The 14,375-nt window shown below is 39.8% G+C and overlaps 1 long non-coding RNA gene across 2 annotated transcripts in view; it reads left to right on the top strand.

The window, feature by feature from the left end:
- LOC143964471 (uncharacterized) overlaps nt 1-14,375 on the top strand; it is a 122,918-nt gene that overhangs the window by 1,089 nt on the left and 107,454 nt on the right. For both annotated transcript variants that reach the window (XR_013271144.1, XR_013271143.1), the window contains exon 2: nt 7,296-7,383. This is a non-coding gene — a long non-coding RNA (uncharacterized LOC143964471). The remainder of the gene's footprint in view (nt 1-7,295; nt 7,384-14,375) is intronic.

Below are 14,375 nucleotides of genomic sequence, written 5' to 3'. Positions count from 1 at the left end.
CTCTCTCCCCCCTCCTCTCTCCCCTCCTCTCTCTCTCCCCCCCCTCTCTCTCTCTCTCCCCCCCCTCTCTCTCTCTCTCTCCCCCCCTCTCTCTCTCTCTCTCCCCCCCCTCTCTCTCTCTCTCCCCCCTCTCTCTCTCTCTCTCTCTCTCTCCCCCCCCCTCTCTCTCTCCTCCCCCCCCCTCTCTCTCTCTCCTCCCCCCCCTCTCTCTCTCTCTCCTCCCCCCCCTCTCTCTCCTCCCCCCCCTCTCTCTCCTCCCCCCCCCTCTCTCTCTAATATCCAACCTCGTTATCTTGTTTTCTCTCACCCTGGCTGTCTCTTTCCCTCATTCCTTTGTGTGCTAATCGCCTGCCTCTCCTTCTCTTCTGGAAACGTCATAAGGTTATTACTGGAAGAAAAACAGTGTATCTTACAGAACTAGTGTTGGTTTTTCAATTCTTTTTTTATTGTAAAACACTAAATGCAGGCAGCAATTAAAGGGAACCTGTTATGAGAGAAGCATGTAGGCTGCAGGTGCTGAGCTGTCCAGAACATTGTATTTGCTTGTCTGTTTAATACTTTTTATTCACTAAGGCAAGCCAGGTATGCTGATTAGTGCCTCTGACCTTTCTCCGACTTTAATGCTCTGCGCATTAATGGGTCAGTGACACATTACAGCCAGGCAGCTAGCATTTTCAGAAAGTCAGGAATGGCAGACCAAATTCTTTCATAGTGGGGGGGGGTTAAGAAAAAGATTTAGGAATATGTTCTGTTGTGTAATGTGCCATTATAGGGTGCCAGGTGAGTAAGGACAGTCACATAGCGGACAGTGCTGGTACACTACATTGATTAGCTAGCAAAGTGGTTCAGTGCGTGCAGCAATGACGTTCTATGTAGCTTTGATCTGCCAAAAGGGGATGGACTATGTAAGTGTAAAAACAGGTTCACAATATAGATGGATGTGGATTCTTCTGCATGCCTTAAAAATGAGAATGTTGTTCTGTGTCTTTTTGATGAGATTATTCAGCTCTGAACGTAGGGGGTCAGCAGACCTAACTTTTGCAAGAAAGTCACAAAGTATTGTTTGATGGTCTACAAAGCTTAGTGAAGGCTGTGACAGTAAATCAGATCTTGTGGAATCGGACAAACCCAACCTAACCAATAAATCCCCCCCCCCCCCCCCCCCATTGAAAGGGATAAATTCTTTAGTCTGGGGGTGGAGGGATAAGGTGTATTACTTACCCTATCGCTCGCGGTTCTCTTCTTCCGGAAGCTCAGATGTGGGTGGTCCCTCAGCGTCATCACGTACAGTGCAGGGCTATTGACTCACTATTGTATATAAAGAGGCAAGCTTGAAGTCGGGGCTGAAAGCACCCTATATAGGCAGGGGCACTGAATCGATTGCATGGATGCTGGATTTAAGAATAAGGTTAGTATTCTACTTTACCCCTGAACCTCTAAACTAAATGAGCATTTAACCCTTGCAGTGTGGCGGTGGGGACCTCATGTGTAGATTGTCTCCTAATGTGGTCAGTAATGCGCGCATTACTCTGTTTCTTAGGTTTTTCCTAACCCCCCTGTGCCACCATTCATAAAATCATACAAAAAGTACCGCTTTTAGATACAATAATCTGATTGTTAGTACACAGCTGACATCCGAAATTTTCGAAAGAGACAAACCTGAAAATATTTCTTGTACGATAGCAGATTTTCATTTAATCAGTAGAGTTTTGGTCTGAAAATACAATACAAATACACTACAAAACATTACATCACTTCTGAATTTTCATTCTATCCTGCAAGAATGTTCATACTTTAGTCACCAATTCATTTTTGGTATTTGGATAAGCATCCAAAAAAAAAAAATGGCCGATCATTCGTCTGATAATCTCATCATATCTACTAGGCTTTAGAAGCAATGTAGTATTTTCAATGAATTTCTTAGATATAGGTTTAAAAGAGGTAATTTTAAAGTCTGACTAAACCCACATGATAAAAATAATCAAATGGTGCATTACATGTTGTTCATACTCGCTCAATGAACTATTAAGGTTCATATTCTATATTCTGCAAAAAAAAAAAAAAAAACCTGGTTGATCCTACTGTTCTCTATCGCCACCGTCTGTTCATGTCCTCAATTCAGCTAGGAATTTTATAGCTGTGGTGGCAACTCTGCACATGCTCCAGTTTTCAGTGAGTTTCTATGCGGAGCATATCATACCATGTGACGCCTATGTGGGTGTATGCTTGATGGTAAATGACAGCCCACCACTCCCTCCCTCCTTCTCATTCATGCCCACTAACCAGCTAAAAACAAGGGGGGGGGGGGAGATACTACATGTAGATTAATGGTGGCTTTACCTCCCTCATATTCTAATGCTAGCCATAGACCAGTTGAAAAATCTTTTGAATGTGTTTTCGAAAAAAAGAACACACAATCATGAGTAAATTATGTAATGATTACAATCTGATAAATTATTCAATGAACATAAATAAATCTGTTTCACGTTTGTATGCACAGTACCAGTTCAATTTTAATTGAGCAAGAAACATTAATTTATCGTCCGTTTCGACAGAATTTTCCAACCTGTTCCTTAGATTGTTTTGGCTCAAACACGTAACAACCGATTTGCAAATTGTGCCCATTAACTGGATAAATTTTTTTTTACTTCAAATAATAGATTTTACGATTTTTCATCTAGGCTATGGGCACCATAAGACAGACTGGAGGGGTGCGACACAGCCTGTGACTGGCAGAAATGCACCCACACCATGTTATTTCCACAAAATAATAAAGATGTAATTTCAAAAATATATTGGCATGACCATTTATTGATTTTTACTTTGTATTCCAAAGGCTTTTTTTATTTTATTTATTTTGAACATGTGACCAGTAGCAGAGGACTAGACGCTCCACCTGCTTTTGTTTCCCTGCAGACAGGCTGGGAAAGATCTGGGTCATGTGACAGCTATATATCAGTTAGGAAAAGGGTACTTCAGTGTTTTTTTTTTTTTTTGTTAAAATAATTACAGTGCCATCAACCCCATACAGAATGTAAATTTAAACAATGTGTGTCTGGTATCAATTTAATGTACTTTTTCTTTACTCATAACAACTTGATAAAACAAACGTTCTTTAGCAAGGAACATACATTCCACATTAATAATTATGCTACCAAAATTAGTGCACGCTGTAAATTGCCTCCAGCATTGTCCCTGTTTCTTTTTGCTGGAGGCTGACATTTTTCCTGAAGCCCAGAGCCCCTGAACAGCAGTAATTCTTTAGGCTGTCAGTAGATTGACCTCTAGAAATTTGGCACAGTACCGAAATATAGAGAGCAACTGAGTATGTGAGACCGTGTAATACTGGATTTTAAACAGCGTATGCACTTATTTTGAACGTTTTACATAGATGTACCTGCAAAAGGGGCCAGCCTGAAGTGATTTCTACAGTAGAGAAAAAAAAATTTGACCCCCTGCAGATTTTGTAAAGTTTGACCATTTACAAAGAAATGAAGGATCCATAATTTTTTATCATAGATGTATTTTAAGAGGGCTTTCACACTGCCGCGCCCATAGCGTCAACGTTAAAATGCCGCTATTTTTAGCTGTGTTTTACCGTTGGCGCTTTTACCCCCGCTAGCGGCCGAGAAAGGGTTAAAACCGCCCGCAATAGCGGCGTTTTACAGGTGGTATTGCAAATAAATTTGATCCCCAAGCAAACATGATTTAGTACTTGGTGGAGAAACCCTTGTTGGCAAGCACAGAGGTAAGACGTTTCTTGTAGTTGGTGACAACGTTTTCACACATCTCGGGAGGTATTTTGCTCCACTCTTCTTTACAGATCTTCTCTAAATATTTAAAGTTTCTTGCCTGTCACTTGGTTTCAGCTCCCTCCATACATTTTCTATAGGATTAAGATCGGGAAAATGGCTTAGACACTCCATGACCTTAAAGAGGAACTGCTCTACTTTGTGACAATTCGTGTAACAATCTTCTGTGAACGACTGTGTATGTGCATTACTTGTACTGTAAAAATTGAATAAACAATTTCTTTTTTTTGTGAAAAAAGAAGAGGAACTGCAGTCTGCTTACATAATTTGTAATAAAAAAAAAAACTTCTTTGCCATTCTGAGGCTTTCCTCCAACCGCTTTGCATATTATTTTATATATACTGTGGTTCTGTACTTGCCAAATATGATGCAGTGCTTCTTTTTCACTAAGTCTGGCTGCATACTGCAGGCCGCTGAAGCTGCTGCCTGTTCACTTTCTGGATTTACACAGAAGCACACATACAGCTCTGCAGCCCCTCATCCCCCCCCCCCCAATCCTTCCTGGCAAACTCTCACGAGAGCGAGCTGTGCATGATGTCATAAGCCTAGGATTTTGCTGTATAAGGTATTTATTGGCAGAAAAGAAATGTTTTACTATCCAAAGTTAAAACAACAAGGACAGAATATTTAATAGATGGAAAGTTGAAAAAAATGACTTACGTTTTGTTTTAATGTGCTTCTTCTTGAGCCACTCCTTTGTTGCCTTGGTGGTATGTTTTGGGTCATTGTCATGCTGAAAGACCAATCCATGACCCATTTTCAGTGTTCTGGCTGAGAGAAGAAGGTTCTTATCCAAGATTTTACAATACATGGCCTGTCCATTGGCCCCTCAGTGCGGCAAAGTTGGTCAGTACCTTTTAGCAGAGAAACAGCCCTAATGCATAATGTTTCCACCTTTTGTGCTTGACTGTAGAGATGTTTTTTTTCTTAGCCCCTGTACACACGGTCGGAGATTTCAACAACCAAATCCGTCGGATTTTGTCCGTCGGATCTTGTCCGAAACTGTTGCATACACACGGTTGGACAAAGTTGTCGAAAAATCCGATCTTTCAGAATGTGATGACGTAATTTCGTTACGATGGGACTATATTCAGGCTAGTAGCCAATAGCTTTGATGTAGGAATTTGATCTGAGCATGCGTGGCACTTGGTCCGATCAAAATTCTCTACACATGATCGGAGTATGTCCGATTGGACCAGTTTGTCGGAAAATATTTCCAACAAGTTGGAAAATTGGGTCCGACGGATATTCCGATGGAATCAGTCCGATGCATACCACACACAGTCGGATTATCCGATAACATGGTCCGATAGGACACATTCCGACGGATTCTCCGACCATGTGTACAAGGGCTTAGAGTCATAATCCAGAATTTTTCTTCCTCCAAGCGAATTCCCCCTCCTCAAGAAGGCACGTGTAGTCATGCCAGTGAAGCTGTAAATGATTCAGAGAAGGATTGGGAGAAAGTGCTGTGGTCAGATGAGACCAAAATTGAGCTCTTTGGCATTAAAGGGGTTGTATACCCACATTTTTAACTTTTACCTACAGGAAAGCCTATAATAAGGCTTACCTGTAGGTAAAAAAAATATCTCCTAAACCTGTACGGTTTAGGAGATATTCCCCTCGGTATGCGCCGCTCACTGCAGCGGCGCATGCGCACAAGGGGTTTCTCGCCATCAAAATCCGGCAGCGGCCGAGCGGCCGGACTGAAATCTCCCGCACGCATGCGCGGGAGTGACGATATCGCGGCTCCGGCCACTCACAGCGCCGGAGCCGCGATACCCGGAAGAAACGCAGAGGGAGCATGTCAGCTCCCTCGGCGTGGATCGGGCCAGATGTCGGGGCCTCGTTCTAAGGTAAGTATTTCATAATGAGCTAGTATGCGGTGCATACTAGCTCATTATGCCTTTTGCTTTGCAGGTTTAAAAAAAAAAAATAAAAAATGTGCGGGTTTACTACCGGTTTAACTCAACTCGTCATGTTTGGCGGAAGAAAAATGCTGACTATGACCCTACTATGAACACCATCCCTACAGTCAAGCACAGAGGTGGAAACATTATGCTTAGGGGCTGTTTCTCTGCTAAAGGTACAGACCGACTTTGCCGCATTGAGGGGCCAATGAATGGGTCTATGTATTGTAAAATCTTGGATGAGAACCTTCTTCCCTCAGAACACTGAAGATGGGTCACGGTTGGTTCTTTCAGCATGACAATGACCCAAAACATACTGCAACAAAGGAGTGGTTCAAGAAGAAGCAGATTGAAGTGTAAACCCTGAATCTGCCACTTTCTATATCAGTGATGGCGAACCTTGGCACCCCAGATGTTTTAGAACTACATTTCCCATGATGCTCATGCACTCTGCTGTGTATTTGAGCATCATGGGAAATGTAGTTCCAAAACATCTGGGGTGCCAAGGTTCGCCATCACTGTTCTATATGCTCTCTCTATTCTGACCACAGAAATCAAGGCTGCTCAGCCCTGATCGCTGTGGTCAAAGTATGTCCCTCTGTCATACGCTGCTTTGCTCTCCTCTCCAGGGGCTGGCATAGCCCTGAAATAAATGGGTTAACAAACCCTTTAAGGTCATGGAGTGGCCTAGTCAGTCTCCAGACCTTAATCCTATAGTAAATATATGGAGGGAGCTGAAACTTTGAGTTGCCAAGAGACAGCCAAGAAACCTTAAGGGTTTAGAGAAGGTCTGTAAAGAGTGGAGCAAAATCCCTCCGGAGATATGTACAAACCTGGTCACCAACTACAAAGTAATGGTCTTACCTCTGTGCTTGCCAACAAGGGTCAAATACTTATTTTACTCACTGAACTGCAACTTAATTTATAGCATTTGTTTTATGTGTTGTTTCGGCTTTTTAGTTGATATTCTGTCTTTATCATTTAAAATACACCTATCATAAAAATGATAGGCCCTTAATTTCTTTGTAAGTGGGCAAACTTACAAAATCTGCAGGGGATCAAATAATTATTTTCCCCACTGTAAGTATAATTGGAATTGTACAGAGGAACAGCTATATCTGATCATTATATATGCAAGATTTGTTTCCTGTTTTTGTTGTGGTATACAATACTTTTCCTTTATTCTTCCTTCTTGCAGTGCAAGTCTAGGAGTCAATTTACCCGTTGAAAACAATGTTCTCTCTGTGTGGCTGATATTTTATCTTAGCTGATTGCAGTTATGCTAGTAGCTAATCTACACATTTTTGGATTAATAAAATAAAATTAAAGACGCGAGCATGGAAAAAATGTGAAAGTTGTAGAAAAGTATTTTAAGGTAAACATTTCAAAAAGAACTCCATGTGTACCCTGAAGAAATATTATAGCTTCCCATTAGAGGCTTGTTGCAGCCATTGCCAAACCTTTGTAGCTAGTAAAGTCTGAAAACGCATAATTTTCTTATACACAGGGCATCTAAACTCTAATCTAGTTCTAGTAGTGAATTGTCCATTTTTTTTCCCGTGTAAAAATCCAGGGGTGAAGCTTGACAGCTACTGTGTGCGATACAGATGGGCATCTTGGAAGGACAGTGAGAGAATGCATTGGCTGACCTTTCTTTGGAAGTAAGTAGAAGAAATGTGTGTTTTCGAAAAATGCTAGAATCCAGATCAGCCCTTCTGAGCTAGGGTTCCTCCAGAGGTTCCTTAGGGGTTCCTTGAGCAGTGAACAACTTCTGTTTCTCTGATTTAAAAGCAAAACATTAAAAACTGACAGTCATGTGTTTTTTTTTTTTTTTTTTTTTTTTTAGCTATCTGTAGGGTGGGGGTATCATGCTAATTTACCGTGAGTTGTAGATAACGTTATTAGCAGGGGCTCCTAACGAAAAGTTATTCCAAGAAATTCTCCATGGTAAAAAGGTTGAGAAAGGCCGATCTAGACATATCTAGTAGTCGTTGGTCTCAATCAACTGGACTTGCCAAATGTTGCAGAATGTTTCTCCAAGCCATGTCTTCCCTTCTATTGGGTTTACGAAACACAGGACCAGGGGTTCCATGTGACCAGGAAGTTATTTCAAGGGTTCTTTTTGTTAAAAATGTTATGAAAAGCGGATCCAGATATATCTAGTAGTAGTTAGTCTCAATTAACTTAACATATTTGTAATGTTAAAGTCATTTGTTAGCATATCCAAGCAGCTACTTTTAGTTCTGTTAAGTGTCCAACATACTCCAGCATTTATATCCATACAGGTAGCACTGGCGGGAGTTATTGTCCTAGAACGGGATGAGAGGTGTAAAAATGGTTCACAACGCTCATCCTGTTCTTGGACAATAACGTCTACATTTCTGTCATGGTTGGGTCATGTGTTCAGTGCTACCCTTGTGGATATAAATGCTGAGGTGTTTACTTGACCATCATTGGAACTGAAAAACTGGCCTAGATAAGCTACAAAACATCTTCAGTGTTACAGAACCATGTCCAGTTGAATGTGGCTAATCCCCCTACTAGCTTTACTATGACCTCGATAAATGAGAGCCTTCAAAGACATAATCCAGACAGCAGTGATTTTTTTCAGAGTCTAGTGGCCCTTTCTTTTAAAAAGTGAACCCAAGTCAATGGATTTCCTAATATGTAATATGTCAGTCTGTGATTCTTGCTGTTGAGCTGGTGGTAAAAGGTTATATAAATGTAAAACCCACAAGGAAGTGATAGTTCCAGTTTGGTAACATATATGTTGTCAAAGTGGTAGTTTCCCTTTAAGTTACCAAATATTTGCAGCTGAAGGAAGGTCTAGACATATTAGTTCCCCAGAGATAATCTACTTCCTGTTTTTGTGGGAGGTGTAACATTTTGGAGTTTCTGTGGTATTTTTTGCCCTCAGAAAAAGATAGCGGAAGTTCTGATAATGCGATCTGATGGAGACTTTCAGGCATTTAAATACATTTTAATAATATATCTTAAATGCTGGTGTATTGTACTCCATGGCTACTAATAGAAGATACACTGTATTATAAGCTTGCTGTATGTTTTTGAAAGTAGGCTTCTGATTCTTTTTTTTTTTTTTTCTATTGTTTGTCCTATAGTATAAAAAAAACTACTGCTGAGCTTCTGGGAGATATCAATAAAAATAAAAACAGTTTTGGCCAAGTATGCATTCCTTAAAAAGCATCAAATATTAGATCAGTAAACCTTAATACTATGTTTTTGTTATCAGCTTGGCTGCAGTTTGACAGCACAGGGAGGGTTAGCGCCTATAGCCAGTCAAGGCTCCAATACTTTGCATAGTACTGTCAGTCCTAATGCTGTGAAAATGCTTACAGAAGGGGAAGCAAATTAGTGACCTTGTCTTTGTACTGCTGCTCTTTGATTATCCAATCTGGAAGGGGACAGGCTTGTCCTTGACCAAGCTGTATTTATTAACTACAGTAAAGAAAAAATTAGGTCATTGCCTAAGTCATAAGACCAAGGTATGCTAATGCAGGGCAAAAATAATCCAGTAAAATACTGCGTAGTATAGAAAAGCCATATTAGATTAAATTAAAAAACTGTATTAGATTTATAAAAAAAAAAATTAAACTGGTATAGAAGCAACATAGTAGCATCCAAACTCTAGTCATAAGGCCCATTCACATCTGAGTAATGCTCCTACGTCGTGTTGGGATTTTATTATTATTATTTTTATTTTTTTTAATCGGGTGTTTTTGAAGTGGTCCTATTCCCATTGTTCTTTATCTGCTCCAAAAAGGAAGTTTATTTACCAAATTTTAGGCACTGAGCTAAGCACATTATTTTTTTTGCCGGTAAGTCGTGTGACTGCTAACCACGTATGGGGTGCCGTTAAGAAATCGCACCACAAACACGTTGCGCAATTTAGCGTGTTTGCAGAAACACTGCCAGAAACTCCAGTTTCTGCTTTGCCCAGATGTAATCAAAGTGTAAACTAAACTTTAAGGTGCATACAGATAACATAGCCAATGTGCTTTAGTAGTTAATTCATCATCCAGGCATTGCTATACTGGACCAGTCCACCCCATTCCCTTTGTCTGCATTGTAGTGATCATGGAACCCTCCTAGTGATGCTGAAAAAATATATACAGTATATATGCTAGTATAAAAAAACATTTCTCACTGCAGCCAATCGGCCTCAACCCGGCTTGGAAATGGGACTGTTATTGGGGCAGCTGGAGGTGGAGAGAGGATAGTAACCAACTCATTTTAAGAAGTGCATTCCTACTACCCTCTCTATGGAGTTGTGTGTGTGTTTTATTCTGCAGAATTTACACAGATTAAAGTAAACTGAGGGAACTTTTTAACTTTATTACAGTTTCTATGGTGACTATAAAAGATTAGTAGCCGACCCATTGCTTTTATAAGTTGCCTGGTACTGCGCCTACATTAGTGATGTGACATGCATTGCTTAGTCTGTGAAAATTTTTGAAACGGAATGTGTAGTCATGGATAAAAGAACCTTTTGAACAAGTGCAGGTGCATGGTAGATAAATGAAGATTTGCGTATAATGTTGAATAATTATATCGCTGTTAATGGATCTAGTGAAGAGAAGGAAAAGAAAAGGTTGTCGTGGTAAGTATATACATGTTGTGAATACAGAACAAAAATAATTTTAGAACACTTTTGATTGCATCAGTATTATAGTTGTCTGACAAATAACATTTGACTTCCTGTTTAACACTCGTAAGATCGTTGTCATTTTTCTGTTTTCACCAAGTGGATTTTCATAGTATTGTAGTTGTGGGTGTTTTGTTCCTTTTTGGCCCATCATACCATTCAAGTTTTCATCATAGAAGCCATGGGGGTTATTTACTAAAGGAATGTTCACTTTTAACTGCATTTGGAAGTGCAGTCGCTGTAGATCTGAGGGGGACATGCGAAAATAAACAGCATTTTAACTTGCACCTGATTGGATGATAAAATCAGCAGAGCTTCCCCTCGTTTCAGATCTACCCATTTAGATTTAGAGCGACTGCACTTCCAAGTGCACCTGCAGTGCAAAGTGGATTTGCTTTTCGTAAATAACCCCCATGTTTTTCACTGATTAAAGTTATCAAACTTACACACTCAAGGCTTGTAAGTTTCTGAACTACAGGATAATTTTATTGGCCAAATGGTAGAAGCCCCAACTAAAAAAAAATGCTCTGCTAGATGGTTGATTTTTTTTTTTTTTTTTTTTTTTTAGGGGACAACAAATTTACACTGTTATACAAGCTATACACTCACTACTTTACACATTAGTAACGTGTAATTTCTTCAGTGTTGTCACATGAAAAGATATAATAAAATAGTTTCAAAAAATTGAGGGGTGTACTTACATTTGTGAGATACTGTGTGTATACTCTTAGCATCGAAAACCTGGGCTGACACATACACACATATGACTGGATGGACCTGTACCATTTTCCAACCTTACCTACTATGTAACTTTTGAAACCGGCTGCATTATACTTCATTCTGTACCTAATCCATATACAGTATGTGTTCTTGGGAAAACACTTGTGTAAAAGGTTGATTTGTATAATCAGTTATATTGGGTTGTGAATGTACAGTATATATGTAAAGCGCTGTGTAAATTAACAGTGTTATATAAGTACCTGAAATGAAATAAAAATTAAAACTACAGACCTGAGAAACTCAAACTTGACATTACAGTAGAACTATAGGCAAAACTCTTTTTCCACTTTTGGATAGAGTAAGGGAGGGTATAACCCTTGTAAAGGTTTATTTTTGTCATCTGTGTCCCATTGAGATTTGTCTTCACTTCTTGTCCCATAGCCAAGAAGGAAGTGAGAGGTAATCCCTGCAAATTAACCACTTCAGCCCTGAAGGATTTAGCTGGCCAAAGACCAGAGCACTGCGATTCGGCACTGCATCGCTTTAACTGACAATTGCGCGGTTCTGCGACGTGGCTCCCAAACAAAATTTGACATCCTTTTTTTCCCCACAAATAGAGCTTTCTTTTGGTGGTATTTGATCACCTCTGCGGTTTTTATTTTTTGCACTATAAACAAAAAAGGGTGACAATTTTGAAAAAAACGCATTATTTTTTGCTATAATAAATATCCCCAAAAAATATATAAAAAAAAAACACATTTTTTTCCCCCCCTCAGTTTAGGCTGATATGTATTCTTCTACATATTTTTGCTTAAAAAAAAATCGCAATAAACGTTTATTGATTGGTTTGCGGAAAAGTTAGTGTCTACAAAATAGGGCATAGTTTTATGACATTTTTATATTATATATTTTATATTTTTAATATATATATATATATATATATATATATATATAATATTTTTTTTATTTAATTTTTTTTTTTACTAGTAATGGCAGCGGTTTATTATCTTTTTTTTATTTTTTATTTTTTTATCGTGACTGCAACATTATGGCGGACACTTTTGGTGCTATTTTGGGACCATTCACATTTATACATCGATCAGTGCGATTAAAAAATGCACTGATTACTGTGTAAATGTGACTGGCAGTGAAGGGGTTAAGTGTGCTCTAGGGAGTGATTCTAACGGTGGGGGGGCTGGGCTGGGCTGTGTGTGACACACTGATCAGCGCTCCCGATCACAGGGAGAGCTGAGTGACACCGTCACTAGGTAGAATGGGGAGATGCTTCTTCACATTGACATCTCCCCATTCTTCTCCTTGAGGCGATCGCGGGTATGCCCACGGACATAGAGTCCGTGGGACCCGCTGTCGGACTCGCGGAGCTCGTGGTGGGCATGTGCGCCTGCTAGCCAAGCCTCGCAAAATCACTTACAATAACGTGATTTTGCGGAGCCAGCCTGCCGCAGCAAAACTACGGCGCTGGTCCGCAATCGGTTAAGGCAATCTCTTGGGGACCCGCATGGTCACCAGAACTAGTGTCCCTATTGAAAGATTTCCCCTGTATTACTTTTCTGGAGACAACCCAAAATTTGGGATTTTCATTCACTTTCAATGATAATGGTAAGCAGGACAAATAGGGTGAATCTCGCTAACGGGAACATCCAGCACATTAAGGGGGGCTTGGAAGGGGGCAGGGTCAGCTAAGCTTTTACAGGGAAAGTCCAGATTTACATATAACTTTAGCTGCTTATATCTCTGTATGCGAGAATTGTTTCCATGTGATTTACATTTAACTTCTAATTACGTATTTTATTTTTATTGTATACCTAATACTTCTGGCCATTGATCTGAATCAAGTATGCAGAAAAGGATTTCTGACTTCCCTCCAGACTCAGGCGTCATTCCCGCCTGAGCGTTTCGTTTTCGGGCAGAGAGGCATTTTTTTTGGGCACAATTTTGCAGCGTTTTTGTACAGGTCAAAGGGTCACCCATGTAAAAAGCAGAAAAAACACCTGTAATCTGCCCAAAAAAAGCTCATGTGCTATTTTGCTTCAGGTGACAAAACGCTGAGAAGTGAACAGGTGCCATTGAAATTAATGGGATTTTGCTTGTTGGGCGCTTTTTCAGGAATTTTACCAGCTGAAACCGCTCAGATGTGAAGAAAATAAAGAAATCCTTGGCTCATAGCAGTCAGGTAGCTACTGTTACTACTACTAAGTCTGTTTTTAAACACTGGAGACAACCCTGTTGTTGTGTTTTTTTTGACATTTCATTTTTTTTTTTTTTGTGTGTGTGTTTTGCTGTCCTCCTCATTGGACAAATTGATAGCAGTAGGAGCCATTGGCTCTTGCTATTGTCAATCAAAAGTTGTGACGGGGGCAGGGCCGAGTCCCGCTGTCTGTGCGGAAAGCAGTTTTCCATGGGGTACTTGATGAAGAGGAGGGGCCTGGAGCGCCTATTACTTTAAGTCCTCACTGCCCTCTGTAGTTAAAGGGCACTGTGGAATAAGTCATATTTGAATTTCACAAATAGAAAAAATAAAGTAATTTAAGTTGTGTCTGAGCATTCTGCCTTTCCCCTTTTTCCTTCCCACCTCCTCTGTGTTTACATTAAAAATTAGTATGCTAAAAGCCTGCCAAGCCACTGCTGAGAAGTTTCCTTCTACTGAAAATAATGCGCATTAATTACTCCACAGTGCTTTTTCTAGAACTTTTGTATTTAACCACTTCAGCTCCGGACCAATAAACACCTTAAGGACCAGAGGTCTTTTTGCAATTTCGCACTGCGCTGCTTTAACTGGTAATTGCGCGGTCATGCAATATTGCACCCAAACGAAATTTGCGTCCTTTTCTTCCCACAAATAGAGCTTTCTTTTGATGGTATTTGATTGCCTCTGCGTTTTTTTTTTTTTGCGATATAAATGGAAAAAGAGCGAAAATTTTGAAAAAAAAAGATATTTTCTTCTTTTTGTTATAAGAAAAATCGAATAAACTAAATTTTAGTCATACATTGAGGGCAAAATTTATTCAGCCACATGTCTTTAGTAAAAAAATGTCAATAAGCGTATATTTTTTGGTTTGCGCAAAAGTTATAGCGTCTACAAACTAGAGTACATTTTCTGGAATTTACACAGCTTTTAATTTATGACTGCCGATCTCATTTCTTGAGGTGCTAAAATGGCAGGGCAGTACAAATCCCCCCCAAATGACCCCATTTTGGAAAGTAGACACTCCAAGGAAATTGCTGATGGGTATGTTGAGCCCATTGAAT

The sequence above is a fragment of the Lithobates pipiens genome, unplaced genomic scaffold, assembly GCF_037356315.1.
Source record: "Lithobates pipiens isolate NorthernLeopardFrog02 unplaced genomic scaffold, aLitPip1_a1.2 Scaffold_8, whole genome shotgun sequence".
NCBI classification, from domain to species: domain Eukaryota; kingdom Metazoa; phylum Chordata; class Amphibia; order Anura; family Ranidae; genus Lithobates; species Lithobates pipiens.
This window is presented reverse-complemented; position numbering and strand designations above follow the sequence as displayed.